This window comes from Lampetra fluviatilis, chromosome 38, assembly GCF_964198595.1.
Source record: "Lampetra fluviatilis chromosome 38, kcLamFluv1.1, whole genome shotgun sequence".
NCBI classification, from domain to species: Eukaryota; Metazoa; Chordata; class Hyperoartia; order Petromyzontiformes; family Petromyzontidae; genus Lampetra; species Lampetra fluviatilis.
In genome coordinates, this window is record NC_136312.1 from 4003398 (window position 1) to 4019730 (window position 16333).

Below are 16333 nucleotides of genomic sequence, written 5' to 3' on the forward strand. Positions count from 1 at the left end.
CACCCACACACTCGGGAACTCACACATGCCCACTCACCCAGTCACTCACTCACCCACTCACTCACCCACTCGCTCTCTCTCTCCCACTGACCCACTCATTCACCCACTCACTCACTCACCACCCACTCACTCTCTCACTGACCCACCCACCCACCCACTCACTCACCCACCTCCACACCCACTCACTCACCCACGCACTCGGAAAAACACACAAGCTCAATCACCTGGGAACTCAAACATCCTCACTCAATCATTCACTCACTCACCCACACACCTATTAATTCACCTACTCACTCGGACACTCACATTATCACTCAATCATTCACTCATTCACTCAACCGCCCACTGACTCACCGACGCAATTGGAACTCATGCACTCGCTCACCCACTCACCAACTCACGTAAGACATCACATTGACTCTCATGAAAAGTAGGCACACGTACGGATGTAACAGCTGCACGTACACGCTGCTTCTGTACAACGCTCCTGGGCCAATCATCGCCGGTCTTCTATAGAGACTTGCGAACACATTTACAACAAAGCGGCCATTTCTAAAACACTAAACTATGTCAAATATTTTGTTTCTGCTCATTCACCACGGAGATGGATTTGTCTGGGATATAAAAAGAAGGAATAAAAATCGAGCCCGCTGCCGTGTCTTTGTCACCACAATGCCGTTGACTCGGATTCGAACCGAGGTTGCTGCGGCCACAACGCAGAGTACTAACCACTATACGATCACGGCGAGCTACGCGGGCTCGTGATCACGGGGGTGCCGGGAGCCCCTCTTATAGCCACTCACTCACTGACCTGACCCACCCACTCACCCACCCACCCACCCACTCACTCACCCACTCACTCACCCACCTACTCACCCGCTCACTCACATGCCCACTAGGGAACTAACATATGCTCACTCACCCACTCACTCACTCACTCACTTGGAAACTCAAACATCCTCACTCATTCACTCACTCACCCACGCACCCATTCACTCACCTACTCACTCATTCACTCACCCACCCAATTGGGAAGTCACGCACTCACTCACCCACTCACCCACCCACCCACTCACTCACCCACTCACTAACTCACTCACCCACCCACCCACTCACCCACAAACTCTCCCACTGACCCACCAACCCACCCACCAACCAACTCTCCCACTGACCCACTAACTCACCCACTGACCCACTCACCCACCCACCCACCCACTCACCCACCCACCCACCCACTCACCCACCCACTCACCCACCCACTCAACCACTCACCCACTAACTCTCCCACTGAACCACTCACTCTCCCACTGACCCACTCACTCACCCACCCACTCACTCACCCACTCATTCTCCCACTGACCCACTCACTCACTCACTCACCCACTCTCCCACTGACCCACTCACTCAATCACCCACTCACTCACCCACTCACTCACTCACCCATTCGGGAACTCACATAGGACATCACATTGACTCTGACGAAAAGTAGGCACCTGTACGGATGTAACAGCTGTACGGACACGCTGCATCTGTACAACGCTGCTGGGCCAATCATCGCCAGTCTTCTATAGAGATTTGCGAACACATTTACAACAAAACGGTCATTTCCAAAACACTAAACGAGGCCGAATATGTTTTTTCTCATCATTCACTACGGAGATGGATTTGTCTGGGATATAAAAATCGAGCCCGCTGCCGTGTCTTTGTCACCACAATGCCGTGACTCGGATTCGAACCGAGGTTGCTGCGGCCACAACGCAGAGTACTAACCACTATACGATCACGGCGAGCTACGCGGGCTCGCAATTACAGAGGCGCCGGGAGCCCCTCTTATAGCCACTTACTCACTGACCTGACCCACTCACTCCCCCACCCACCCATCCACTCACCCACCCAGTCACCCACCCACGCACTCACTCACTCTCCCACTGACCCACTCACTCACCCACTCACTCTCCTACTCACCCACTCACTCACCCACTGACCTGACCCACTCACTCACCCACACACTCACCCACCTACTCACCCACTCACTCACCCACCCACTCGGGAACTCACATATGCTCACTAACCCACTCACTCACTCACTCACCCACCCATCCACTCACCCACTCACTCACTCTCCCACCCACTCACTCACTCACCCACCCACCCATTCACTCACTCACTCACTCACCCACCCACCCACTCACCCACCAACTCTCCCACTGACCCACTAACTCTCCCACCCACTCACCCACCCACCCACTCACCCACCCACTCAACCACTCACCCACTAACTCTCCCACTGAACCACTCACTCTCCCACTGACCCACTCACCCACCCACTCACTCACCCACTCACCCACTCGGGAACTCATACATGCCCACTCGCCTAATCACTCATGCAACCACTCACCCACCCACCTACTCACTCACCCACCCACCCACTCACTCACCCACCAACTCACCCACCCACTCACTCACTCACCAACCCACCCACCCACTCACCCACTCACCCACCCACTCACCCACCCACTCACCCACTCACCCACTCACCCACCCACCCACTCACCCACTCACCCACCCACTCACCCACTCACCCACCCACCCACCCACTCACTCACTCTCTCTCCCCACTGACCCACTCACTCACTCACTCACCCACTCGGGAACTGACATATGCTCACTCACTCACTCACCCACTGACCCACTCATTCACCTATTCGGGAACTCACATAGGACATCAAATTGACTCTGACGAAAAGTAGGCACACGTACGGATGTAACAGCTGCACGTACACGCTGCATCTGTACAACGCTGCGGGGCCAATCATCGCCGGTCTTCTATAGAGATATAGAGATTTGCGAACACATTTACAACAAAGCGGTCATTTCTAAAACACTAAACGAGGCCGAATATTTTTTTATGCTCATTCACCACGGAGATGGATTTGTCTGTGATATGAAAGCACGAATTAGCGAGCCCGCAGCCGTGTCTTTGTCACCACGATGCCGTGACTCGGATTCGAACCGAGGACCCCGCTGGGCAGGTAGCCCCACCCCCTTGCGTCAGGTAGCCCCGCCCACTACGCAAGTAGCCCCGCCTACTGCTCAAGTTTCCTCCGCCTGGGTCCCTATGTGAGTCTATGAGTCTCCATGTAAGTCTATGGGTCTCTAAGTGAGTCTATGGGTCTCCATGTAAGTCTATGGGTCTCTATGTGTATCACTGTCAACCGAGACCATGAACTCACTGCAATCGGGAACCCGGTTCTATCACGGCTGGCCATCTGTTTAAAGATAAATGCGAACCCATGCAACTTCCCACAAATCTGCCGGCTCTGTGTCTGCGAGCCCTCAACCACCCGACCGCCGTCTTTGCCCTCCTCCATAGCCCCACGGGCTCCACGTGGCCTGGGTGACTGCACTGGGCACCACGTGCCCAGCGGGGTCCCGGCTATAAGAGGGGCTCCCGGCGCCCCCGTGATCACGAGCCCGCGTCGCTCGCCCTGATCGTATAGTGGTTAGTACTCTGCGTTGTGGCCGCAGCAACCTCGGTTCGAATCCGAGTCACGGCATTGTGGTGACAAAGACACGGCAGCGGGCTCGCGTTTTATTAATTTGAAGGTCATAAAAATCCATTGCCGACGTGCATTTAGAAAATAAACTTGTTTAACGTAGAACAGGGGTGGGTAACGTTTCAAAGAAGAAGATGAAGCCATTGTTTAGTCTTCGACCGAAACAGTTGGAGAGCCGCACCACACGCAGAGCCACTTGTACACAGACACAGCAGCATTTACAGTGAGTGAAAAAAGTATTTGATACCCTGCTGATTGTGTACGTTTGCCCACTGACAAAGAAATGATCATTCTATCATTTTAATGGTAGGTTTATTTGAACAGTGAGAGACAGAATAACAACAGCAAAATCCAGAAAAACGCATGTCAAAAATGTTATAAATGATTTGCATTTTAATTAGGGAAATAAGTATTTGACCCCTCTGCAAAACATGACTTAGTACTTGGTGGCAAAACCCTTGCTGCCAATCACAGAGGTCAGACGTTTCTTGTAGTTGGCCACCAGGTTTGCACACATCTCAGGAGGGATTTTGTCCCACTCCTCTTTGCAGATATTCTCCAAGTCATTAAGGTTTCGAGGCTGACGTTTGGCAACTCGAACCTTCAGCTCCCTCCACAGATTTTTTTATGGGACTAAGGTCTGGAGACTGGCTAGGCCACTCCAGGACCTTAATGTGCTTCTTCTTGAGCCACTTCTTTGTTGCCTTTGCCGTGTGTTTTGGGTCATTGTCATGCTGGAATACCCATCCACGACCAATTTTCAATGCCCTGGCTGAGGGAAGGAGGTTCTCACCCAAGATTTGATGGTACATGGCCCCGTCCATAGTCCCTTTGATGCGGTGAAGTTGTCCTGTCCCCTTAGCAGAAAAACACCCCCAAAGCATAATGTTTCCACCTCCATGTTTGAAGGTGGGGATGGTGTTCTTGGGGTCATAGGCAGCATTCCTCCTCCAAACACGGCGAGTTGAGTTGATGCCAAAGAGCTCCATTTTGGTCTCATCTGACCACAACACTTTCACCCAGTTGTCCTCTGAATCATTCAGATGTTCATTGGCAAACTTCAGACGGGCATGTATATGTGCTTTCTTGAGCAGGGGGACCTTGCGGGCGCTGCATGATTTCAGTCCTTCACGGCGTAGTGTGTTACCAACTGTTTGCTTGGTGACTATGGTCCCTGCTGCCTTGAGATCATTGACAAGATCCTCCTGTGTAGTTCTGGGCTGATTCCTCACCGTTCTCATGATCATTGCAACTCCACGAGGTGAGATCTTGCATGAAGCCCCAGGCCGAGGGAGATTGACAGTTCTTTTGCGCTTCTTCCATTTTCGAATAATCGCACCAACTGTTGTCACCTTCTTCTTGGTTTTTTCGGTAAAGTCACGTAGAAGGGAAATAATAAAATAATAAAACGTATGAAACAATAAATGGGTCTCTGCGTTGTTCTCTTGAGAGGCTATGGGTCTCGTTTGTATATCTGTGGATCTTTGTGTGAGTCTACGGGTCCATGTGTGACTCTCTGTAAGTCGATGGCTGTCTACGTGAAGCTGTTGGTATTGTTTTAATCTGTGGTCTACATATTCTTGGTTCTTTCGGTAAAGTCACGTAGAAGAGAATCACTAAAATAATAAAATAATAAAACAATACAATTCTCACGACGTTCCGATTGTAACACAAGCAATCATCATCAGGTGTGAAAACCACAGCAAGAAAATTTGACAAAAGTGATCTACATTCAAGTCTGTGGATCTCTATGTCAGTCTGTCGGTTTCTGTGTGAGTCTGTGGGTCTCTGTGTGTCTGTGTGTGTCTTTGTAAGTCGATGTGCATTGCTGCCGAACGGAGTAGGACCATCAACTCGCTGCACTTGTGAAACCGGTTCACTCACGGTCACCCGTCTGTTCAAACACAAATGCGAACCCATGCAAATCCCCACAAATCTGCCGGCTCTGTGTCTGCGAGCCCTCAGCCACCCGACCACCGCCTTCGCCCTCCTCCACAGCCCCACGGGCTCCACGTGACCTGGGTGACTGCACTGGACACCACGTGCCCAGCGGGGTCCCGGCTATAAGAGGGGCTCCCGGCGCGTCTGTAATTACGAGCCCGCGTAGCTCGCCGTGATCGTATAGTGGTTAGTACTCTGCGTTGTGGCCGCAGCAAACTCGGTTCGAATCCGAGTCACCGCATTGTGGTGTCAGAGTCACGGCATTGTGGTGTCAAAGAGGCGGCAGCGGGCTCGATTTTTATTCCTTCTTTTTATATCCCAGACAAATCCAGCGTTTTGTTGAAAATGTGTTTGCAGGTCACACAGACACAGATCCACTCCAGAGACTCACAAGCAGAGACCCACATACTCGCACAAACCCATCGACTCTCAGAGACCCACTTCAGTGATCCATTGGCTCGCACAAAGACCCACGTACAGAGCACCATAGATGTGCCCTCTCAGCCTCCCACCATCTGTTGTTCGGTCGTCTCTTCCCCTTGGCGGCGGACTCGTGGAGAACACTCGAATGCCTCTGCAATCCCCCCCACCCCCCATTCTGCCTGATCTCATCTGCAGCATTCAGCTCGTGCAGTGATCTCTTCCAGCCTTGAGCGTCGTTTTCCTGCGGCATTTGGTGGCTCAGATCGAATGCCAGACAACCAAAGTGACTCATCTGGGAATTGGCAGCCAGCACGCGTGACCTCTGGATGTTTTTGTGTGTCCGGTTTGAACCCAGCCTCTGCCTTGTCGTTAAAATAACAGCGGCAATGCTGAAGCTACCAGCTATCCTGGTTTGTTTGGCACGGTCCTGGCTTCACAAGCACTGTGCCCGTGTCCCGGTCAAGGAGGCAGTGACGACTTGAGCAGTAAGACGGGGTCACCTGGGCGGTGGGCGGGGTCACCTGGGCGGTGGGCGGGGCTACCTGGGCGGTGGGCGGGGCTACCTGCGTAGTGGGCGGGGCTACCTGAGTAGGGGGCGTGGTCACCTGAGTAAGGCGCGTGGCTAGCAGAGCCGTGGGCGGGGCTACCTGAGTAGGGGGCGTGGCTAACAGAGCTGTGGACGGGGCTCCCTGCCCAGCGGGGTCCCGGCTATAAGAGGGGCTCCCGGCACCCCGTGCTCGCGAGCCCGCGTAGCTCGCCGTGATCGTATAGTGGTTAGTACTCTGCGTTGTGGCCGCAGCAACCTCGGTTCGAATCCGAGTCACGGCATTGTGGTGACAAAGACACGGCAGCGGGCTCGATTTTTATTCCTTTTTATATCCCAGACAAATCCATGACCTCGCTTAAATAAAAATTATAGGATTCGTTGTCCTTGCTATTTGAGGGTAGTGTGGAGTTCCTCTCGGACGCGTTCCATTCCGTGGCTGCCACTCTGCTCTCATTGCTACCACCGCCATCGCCCCTTCTGTCCGTGACGCGTCCTGCTCAAGCCTCGCTCACCTCTCTCACCAGGTGTCATTAGCTCATTCACCTGCACGTGTCGTCTCATCCGCATCGTCTTCCTATCTCAGTGTCATCATTATCATCGTGGTCCATCCGCAGCAGCATGGAGGTCACCGTGATGATGTCACTAAGCTGCCCGTGTTCTCCATGCGGCGCGTTCCTCTGCGTCTCTCGGTGTCATTGTGGTCACGGTCTAATTTGGTGTAATTTCAGGCATTCATGCTGTATATGCGTGCTTCATAATAATCGTCGTGATCTAACCATTGCTGGATGAAGATTAACAATTTATGAAATATGACAGGGAATGGGTATCTATGGAATGTCTTAGTGGCGACAACATTTGCAAGTCAAACTACATTAATCTTCTTGGTTCTTTCGGTAAAGTCACGTAGAAGGGAAATAATAAAATAATAAAAATAAAACATAATAAAATACAATTCTCACGACGTTTCGGCCACAACGCAAGCAGCCGTCCTCAGGTGAAGAACAAGTCTTTCGGAAAGACAGCGTCTGAAACGTCGTGAGAATTGTATTTTATTATGTTTTATTTTTTTATTTTATTATTTCCCTTCTATGTGACTTTACCGAAAGAACCAGGAAGATGAATCCCAGCAGTCACGAAAGCTTTAAATCGAAATCAAACTATATTGTTGACGAATAACTAAGAGGGGAAAATAGCTGAATAGACGCAGTTTATTGCATCACGGATCTTGTCGATTGAAGTCAGTACGTGGTTGTCACCTGCTGTATAACTGCTGCTGCTGTATAACTGCTGCTGCTGTATAACTGCTGCTGCTGTATAACTGCTGCTGCTGTATAACTGCTGCTGCTGTATAACTGCTGCTGCTGTATAGCTGCTGCTGCTGTATAACTGCTGCTGCTGCTGTATAACTGCTGCTGCTGTATAGCTGCTGCTGCTGTATAACTGCTGCTGCTGTATAACTGCTGCTGCTGCTGTATAACTGCTGCTGCTGCTGTATAACTGCTGCTGCTGTTGCTACTGTATAACTGCTGCTGCTGCTGCTGTATAACTGCTGCTGCTGCTGTGTCTGTGTACAGGTGGCTCTGCGTGTGGTGTGGCTCTCCAACTGTTCTGGTCAAAGACAACAAAATTCTTTCATTCTGCTTGGAAAAGTTGCCGACCCCTGTTCTACATTAAACAATGTTATCTATTTGTTTGTGCACTACGGCATTGGATTCATATGGGATTTTAAACAATGAAAAAGTCGAGCCCGCTGCCGGCCATTACCATGATTCAGATTCGAACCGAGGTTACTGCGGCCACAACGCAGAGTACTAACCACTATACGATATCAGCGAACTACGCGGGCTGACAGTCTCTTGGGCACCGGGAGCCCCTCTTATAGCCGGGACCCGATAGACACGTGGTGTCCAGTGCAGTCACTCAGACCACGTGGAGCCCGTGGGGCTGTGGAGGAGGTCGAAGACGGTGGTCGGGTGGCTGAGGGCTCGCAGACACAGAGTCGGCAGATTTGTGGGGATTTGCATGGGTTCGCATTTATGTTTGAACAGACGGGTGACCGTGAGTGAACCGGTTTCACAAGCGCAGCGAGTTGATGGTCCTACTCCGTTCGGCAGCAATGCACATCGACTTACAAAGACACACACAGACTTACAAAGACACACACAGACTCACACAGAGACCGACAGACTGACATAGAGATCCACAGACTCGCACATAAACCACAGATTTAAAAAATACCAACAGCCTCACGTAGACACCCATAAACTTACAGAGTCACACATGGACCCATAGACTCACACAAAGATCCACATACCCGCAAAAAGAACCACAGACTCACACAGAGATCCACAGAAGAGACCCATATACTCTCAGAAAGCCACGCAGAGACCCATAGATGGGCGAGGCTACCTGCCCAGCGGGGTCCCGGCTATAAGAGGGGCTCCCGGCGCCCCCGTGATCGCGAGCCCGCGTAGCTCGCCGTGATCGTATAGTGGTTAGTACTCTGCGTTGTGGCCGCAGCAACCTCGGTTCGAATCCGAGTCACGGCATTGTGGTGACAAAGACACGGCAGCGGGCTCGATTTTGTTTTATTTGAAATGCCAGAAAAATTAAACACATTCCTGCGGAGGGAGCTGGTAGGAACGTTGGGTTGCTCGGTCAATGGCCAGGGTCAACGGCGGCGTGGTGTATTCCGCAAATATGGCTGACTGTGAGGGCGCGCACAAGCCGGCGTGAGTAAGTTAAACGTTGAGTTTTTTAAGGGCACCACAGGGTGACCCAGCCCCTCCCCACCCAGCCCCACCCAGCCCCACCCCTCCCATTTTTGGATGCACGATGGACGGACGGACACAATAATCCCTTGTGGGCTGGTGTAATCAGGAGGGTCCTACCAGTATCACTTATGTACGTTTATGAAAATAATAATTCAGAACTTGTTATGCTTGACGATTTGAGAGTAGTTTGGACTACTTTGAAAAGACTGAATACGATGTTTAATGTGCTATGAAGAAGGGACGTAACCTGTAATTTCACACATTATATATTTTGTTCTTTCACATCCACGCAGTGTTCTTGACGAATGTGCTGAGTTGCCTGTTGTCGGTGGCTGGACACCACAAATTAATTGCGATGGTGGAATGCTACAAACCAACGTGCAGGATACAGAACAATGTTGACAATCAGTGCACAGCACGACCTGCCATGTCACGGAGTGCACGTGGTGTACGAACACGTGGTCAGTAACGAGAAGAGTACAGAGCAAAACATGAAAAGTGCGCAGGGAATCACCGAGAGACGCAGGTTACGATACATCAACATTCATGTTCATCCAGCAGTGGGTAGATCTTGATGACACTGAGAAAGAGGAAGACGCGGATGAGACAACGCTGCTGTGCCAACAATCGCCAGTCTTCTTATCCAGACCTGCAAACACATTTACAACAAAACGCTGGATTTGTCTGGGATGTAAAAAGAAGGAATAAAAATCGAGCCCGCTGCCGTGTCTTTGTCACCACAATGCCGTGACTCGGATTCGAACCGAGGTTGCTGCGGCCACAACGCAGAGTACTAACCACTATACGATCACGGCGAGCTACGCGGGCTCGCAATTACAGAGGCGCCGGGAGCCCCTCTTATAGCCACTCACTCACTGACCTGACCCACCCACTCACCCACCCACCCACTCACTCACTCACCCACTCACTCACCCACTCACACACTCTCCCACTGACCCACTCACTCACCCACCTACTCACCCGCTCACTCACATGCCCACTAGGGAACTAACATATGCTCACTCACTCACTCACCCACTTGGAAACTCAAACATCCTCACTCATTCACTCACTCACCCACGCACCCATTCACTCACCTACTCACTCATTCACTCACCCACCCAATTGGAAAGTCACGCACTCACTCACCCACTCACCCACCCACCCACCCACTCACTCACCCACTCACTCACTCACTCACTCACCCACCCACCCACCCACTCACCCACCAACTCTCCCACTGACCCACCAACCCACCCACCAACCAACTCTCCCACTGACCCACTAACTCTCCCACTGACCCACTCACCCACCCACCCACTCACCCACACACTCACCCACCCACTCAACCACTCAACCACTCACCCACTAACTCTCCCACTGAACTACTCACTCTCCCACTGACCCACTCACTCACCCACCCACTCACTCACCCACTCATTCTCCCACTGACCCACTCACTCACTCACCCACTCACTCACTCACCCACTCACTCACTCACCCATTCGGGAACTCACATAGGACATCACACTGACTGACGAAAAGTAGGCACCTGTACGGATGTAACAGCTGCACGTACACGCTGCATCTGTACAACGCTTCTGGGCCAATCATCGCCGGTCTTCTATAGAGATTTGCGAACACATTTACAACAAAACGGTCATTTCCAAAACACTAAACGAGGCCGAATATGTTTTTTCTTATCATTCACTACGGAGATGGATTTGTCTGGGATATAAAAAGGAATAAAAATCGAGCCCGCTGCCGTGTCTTTGTCACCACAATGCCGTGACTCGGATTCGAACCGAGGTTGCTGCGGCCACAACGCAGAGTACTAACCACTATACGATCACGGCGAGCTACGCGGGCTCGCAATTACAGAGGCGCCGGGAGCCCCTCTTATAGCCACTTACTCACTGACCTGACCCACTCACTCACCCACTCACTCTCCTACTCACCCACTCACTCACCCACTCGCTCACTCTCCCACTGACACACTCACTCACCCACTGACCTGACCCACTCACTCACCCACACACTCACCCACCTACTCCGCCCACTCACTCACCCACCCACTCGGGAACTCACATATGCTCACTAACCCACTCACTCACTCACTCACCCACCCATCCACTCACCCACTCACTCACTCTCCCATTGACCCACTCACTAACTCACCCACTCACTCACCCACCCACCCACTCACTCACTCTCCCACTGACCCACCCACTCACCCACCCACTCACTCACTCTCCCACTGACCCACTCACTCACCCACCCACCCACCCACTCACTCACCCACTCACTCACTCACTCACCCACTCACTCACCCACCAACTCTCCCACTGACCCACTAACTCTCCCACCCACCCACTCACCCACCCACCCACTAACCCACCCACTCACCCACCCACTCAACCACTCACCCACTAACTCTCCCACTGAACCACTCACTCTCCCACTGACCCACTCACTCACCCACCCACTCACTCACCCACTCGGGAACTCATACATGCCCACTCGCCTAATCACTCATGCAACCACTCACCCACCCACCTACTCACTCACCCACCCACCCACTCACTCACCCACCAACTCACCCACCCACTCACCCACTCACCCACCAACCCACCCACCCACTCACCCACTCACCCACCCACTCACCCACCCACTCACCCACCCACTCACCCACCCACTCACCCACCCACTCACCCACCCACTCACCCACCCACTCACCCACCCACTCACCCATCCACCCACTCACCCATCCACCCACTCACCCACCCACTCACCCACCCACTCACCCACCCACCCACTCACCCACCCACCCACCCACTCACCCACCCACTCACCCACTCACCCACCCACTCACCCACCCACTCTCCCACTGACCCACTAACCCACCCACCCACTCACCCACCCAAAACTCTCCCACTGACCAACTAACTCACCCACCCACTCAACCACCCACTCAACCACTCACTCACTCACTCACCCACTCATTCTCCCACTGACCCACTCACTCACTCACCCACTCACTCACCCACCCACTTACCCACCCACCCACCCACTCTCCCACTGACCAACTAACTCACCCACCCACCCACTCAACCACCCACTCAACCACCCACTCAACCACTCACTCTCCCACTGACCCACTCACTCACCCATTCGGGAACTCACATAGGACATCACATTGACTCTGACGAAAAGTCGGCATACGTACGGATGTAACAGCTGCACGGACACGCTGCATCTGTACAACGCTGCTGTGTCAATCATCGTCGGTCTTCTATAGAGATTTGCGAACACATTTACAACAAAACGGTCATTTCTAAAACACTAAACGAGGCCGAATATTTTTTTCTCATCATTCACCACGGAGATGGATTTGTCTGGGGGATATGAAAAGAAGGAATAAAAATCGAGCCCGCTGCCGTGTCTTTGTCACCACAATGCCGTGACTCGGATTCGAACCGAGGTTGCTGCGGCCACAACGCAGAGTACTAACCACTATACGATCACGGCGAGCTACGCGGGCACGCGATCACGTAGGTGCCGGGAGCCCCTCTTATAGCCGGGACCCCGCTGGGCAGGTAGCTCCGCCCACAGCTCTGTTAGCCACGCCCATTACTCAAATAGCACCTCCCACGGCTCTGTTAGCCACGCCCCCTACTCAGGTGGCCCCGCCCGCGGCTCTGTTAGTTCCGCCCACTACGCAGGTAGCCCCGCCCATGTCTCTGTTAGCCACGCCCACTACGAAGGTAGCCCCTCCCACGGCTGTTAGCCCCGCCCACTACTCAGGTAGTCCCGCCCACGGCTGTTAGCCCCGCCCACTACGTAGGTAGCCCCCCCCACGTCTCTGTTAGCCCCGCCCTTTACTCAGGTAGCCCCGCCCACGTATCTGTTAGCCCCGTCTTACTGCTCAAGTCGTCACTGCCAACTTGCCCGGGACACGGACACAGTGCTTGTGAAGCCAGGACCGTGCCAAGCAAACCAGGATAGTTGGTAGCTTCAGCATTGCCGCTGTTATTTTAACGACAAGGTAGAGGCTGGGTTCAAACCGGACACACAAAAACATCCAGAGGTCACGCGTGCTGGCTGCCAATTCACAGATGAGTCACTTTGGTTGTCTGGCATTCGATCTGAGCCACCAAATGCCGCAGGAAAACGACGCACAAGGCTGGAAGAGATCACTGCACGAGCTGAATTCTGCAGATGAGATCAGGCAGAATGGGGGGGCGGGGGTTGCAGAGGCATTCGAGTGTTCTCCACGAGTCCGCCGCCACGGGGAAGAGACGACCGAACAACAGATGGTGGGAGGCTGAGAGGGCACATCTGTAATGCGGGCGTAAGCGACCTTCCGGATGTGACGTCACGGGGGGTGGAGTCATGTGACGTGGGGGGAAGGTTCGGGTCCTTAAGCGGGTAAACCGGAAGGGGAAGGCAGTCGGGGTGTGAGCGGAAAAGAGTGAGGCCACGCGGGCGAGTGTGGAGAGGGGGGGGCGCCGACGGCCATCGGGAGCCAACCCCGAAGATAAGAGGAAGCTGCGGAGTGGTGTGCAGCTGCAGAGGAGACAGCCAGAAGGGCTGCGTGTTAGAGGCAGCGGTGTCGCTGCCAGGAGGAGCTGCGGAGAGAGAGAGAGAGAGGGCTGCGTGTTAGAGGCAGCGGTGTGGCTGCCAGGAGGAGCTGCGGAGAGAGAGAGAGAGAGGGCTGCGTGTTAGAGGCAGCGGTGTGGCGGCCAGGAGGAGCTGCGGAGAGAGAGACAGCAAGAGGCTGTCAGAGCTGCGGAGGGAGAGGAGTTGCAGCGAGTACAGCCAAGGGGGGCTGTGTGAGAGAAACAGCAGCGGAGCTGCTGTTGTGGATCGGGCCGACATTGGAGTCAGCACCGTGGAGAAGCTACAGAGTAAAGACAGCCGTGTGGGTGTACAGCACGAACCGAATAAAGGACGCTGAGCCAGACATCGTGGTCCAGTCGTTTATTACACTGGTGTCGGAAGTGCAACGGCATGTCGAAACAAGTGAGGAAGAAAGTTAATCCGGCGCCTGCATCGGCTTCTTCGTCCGACGACGACGAACTCCCTCCAACCACGGATCCTGTTGGGGTGGTGGAGGAGAGCCCGGCTGAGGCGACCACGGGAACGGGAGTGGAGGATGTTGGCGCGGTGGCGGGTCCGTCGACATCATCAGACGCGGATCAACAATGGCAAGCGATGGCGGTACAACTGGAGGCACTTAAGGACGTCCTGGCGCATCTATGCCATCTCGTCGCGCCAGGGACGATGGATGATGCAAGTGGTGCTCCGCGGGCCGCCACGTTGCCTGTCCTGCCGCCGCCATTGCCCACGCGGCAAGAGGCCGCCATTTTGCGCGCTCCGTGGCGCCAAACCGCCATCTTGGCCACGCCGCGGGCCGACGCCATTTTGAATTTGCCATCACAACCACCACCATTGGAAGACGGCGGGAAGAGGAGTCGGAGTCGCCACCTTACAACGGTTAAAGAATTTTCCGTCGGTGGGGACTGGAGCGCGTTCGCCTGCCGCTTCTTGGCGGCGGTACGCACAGCAAGATGGACCGATGCGGAGGCTTTGGAGGTGTTGCCGACTCTCCTGGACGACGAATCTGTCCGATTCTTCCGTTCCATAACGACCGATAAGAAGGCAACTTTATGTGGTGTTTTTCAAGAAATGGCCGATGCTTATGAGCCACCAGATGATGCGCATCGGCGATTCGCTCAACGACAACGAGCACCAGAGGAGTCGCCCGTGGCGTTCAGGGGTGCGGTGCTGGAGCTGGCCATGGCAGCTTATCCTGAGACGCCACAGGACCTGCTCGAGCCTCTCATATTAGGGAAAATGTTGGAGCTGTCTCGGGATCTAGGGATCCCCATGCCTGTGTGTGGGCATGAGAAGCTAACTTCCCGGACGGCTGCTAAGTGTCTCGATGCGCAATTCAACCTCCGTCGCTGGAAACAAGTGACGGCGTGGACGGGGGGGCCCGTCAAAGAGGGGGATGCGCTGGGGTGGAACCCTGCGCAGGCTGTCTATGTTCCGGATGACCGGGGCCCTCAACAACTGACGGCCGCCTCCGCTCCATGGACGGGACGCGGCGGGCCGAGACCGCGCGCGGCGCTACCAGAACGGGGCCGTCAGGAGGCGAGGCCTGCGCTTCGGCGCAACGAGGCCGAATGTTTCCGCTGCGGGCGTAGGGGCCACTACGCCAGAGACTGCTGGGCCCGCTTCCCGGCTCCGCCGCAGCAGGAGGCCTCGGCACCGGTCAAGTCGGCTAAAGATCCTCCGAAACAGGCATGTCGGCACGCACCAGACACTCGGCAAGGCTTTACACCTCACCCATCACCGTCGTTGCGCCATCCTAACGTTGTGGTTAAAGCATGCCCTTCGACGGGGCCTTGTCGCTCGGTCACGCAATGGCGCAAGTTGGCACGGAGAGTCGTCGCGGCCGCTACGGGCTCGTCCACTGTACCGGGGTCTATACAAGGGGTGGACGTACGCATTTTGGTCGACTCCGGCGCGTCTGCGACTATTATTTCGGATGTCATTTTTCATCTGTTGGGCATCCCGCCGGGGGCTGTGCGTCCGGTTTATGGGTCGTGCGTCGCTGCGAACGGGGGTAGCATGGGTATCGTGGGTCAGGTGGATGCTAAGATATCTATTGGGGATGTGTCGGCCTCGGGTGTTGTGTTGATATCGAGATCTTTGGCGGTTCCTTGTTTGTTAGGCACCGATTTTTTGGCTAAGATGCCCATTTTGATCAAAATCAATGAGAATTGTATTGAACTGCCGGGGGGCCATCAAATCTCGTTTCTGCCGTCGCCCTGGGGGCGACCTGCTTCGGCCGTACAAGTGCAGGCGCTGTCCGTCGCATCTGTGGACATCCCACCTGGTACACAGATGCTTATACCCTTGCGGTATCGGAAGCCCCTGCCTGATCGGCTAGGAGCAGTAGGGGTCTTGTTGTCACCGTCCGCCGCGATAACAACCGGGTTGGCGTTAGTGGGGGCACAGACCATCGTCCGGCCGGATCAATTACCGTTTTTACAGGTGCTTAATGCGGGGGGAGAAAACGTCCG

General features: G+C 54.1%; 6 non-coding genes across 6 annotated transcripts; 2 read left to right on the forward strand and 4 right to left on the reverse strand.

Annotated features, from left to right (window-relative positions):
- Nucleotides 1-1715: 1715 nt before the first annotated feature.
- Nucleotides 1716-1787, reverse strand: TRNAH-GUG (transfer RNA histidin (anticodon GUG)). The gene has a single exon. It is a non-coding gene; the product is annotated as a tRNA-His (tRNA).
- A 4890-nt stretch (nt 1788-6677) lies between these two features.
- Nucleotides 6678-6749, forward strand: TRNAH-GUG (transfer RNA histidin (anticodon GUG)). The gene has a single exon. It is a non-coding gene; the product is annotated as a tRNA-His (tRNA).
- Nucleotides 6750-8945: 2196 nt separating this feature from the next.
- On the forward strand, nt 8946-9017 carry TRNAH-GUG (transfer RNA histidin (anticodon GUG)). Its single transcript has one exon. It is a non-coding gene; the product is annotated as a tRNA-His (tRNA).
- Nucleotides 9018-9985: 968 nt separating this feature from the next.
- On the reverse strand, nt 9986-10057 carry TRNAH-GUG (transfer RNA histidin (anticodon GUG)). The gene has a single exon. It is a non-coding gene; the product is annotated as a tRNA-His (tRNA).
- Nucleotides 10058-11026: 969 nt separating this feature from the next.
- Nucleotides 11027-11098, reverse strand: TRNAH-GUG (transfer RNA histidin (anticodon GUG)). The gene has a single exon. It is a non-coding gene; the product is annotated as a tRNA-His (tRNA).
- A 1600-nt stretch (nt 11099-12698) lies between these two features.
- On the reverse strand, nt 12699-12770 carry TRNAH-GUG (transfer RNA histidin (anticodon GUG)). The gene has a single exon. It is a non-coding gene; the product is annotated as a tRNA-His (tRNA).
- Between the last annotated feature and the right edge of the window lie 3563 nt (nt 12771-16333).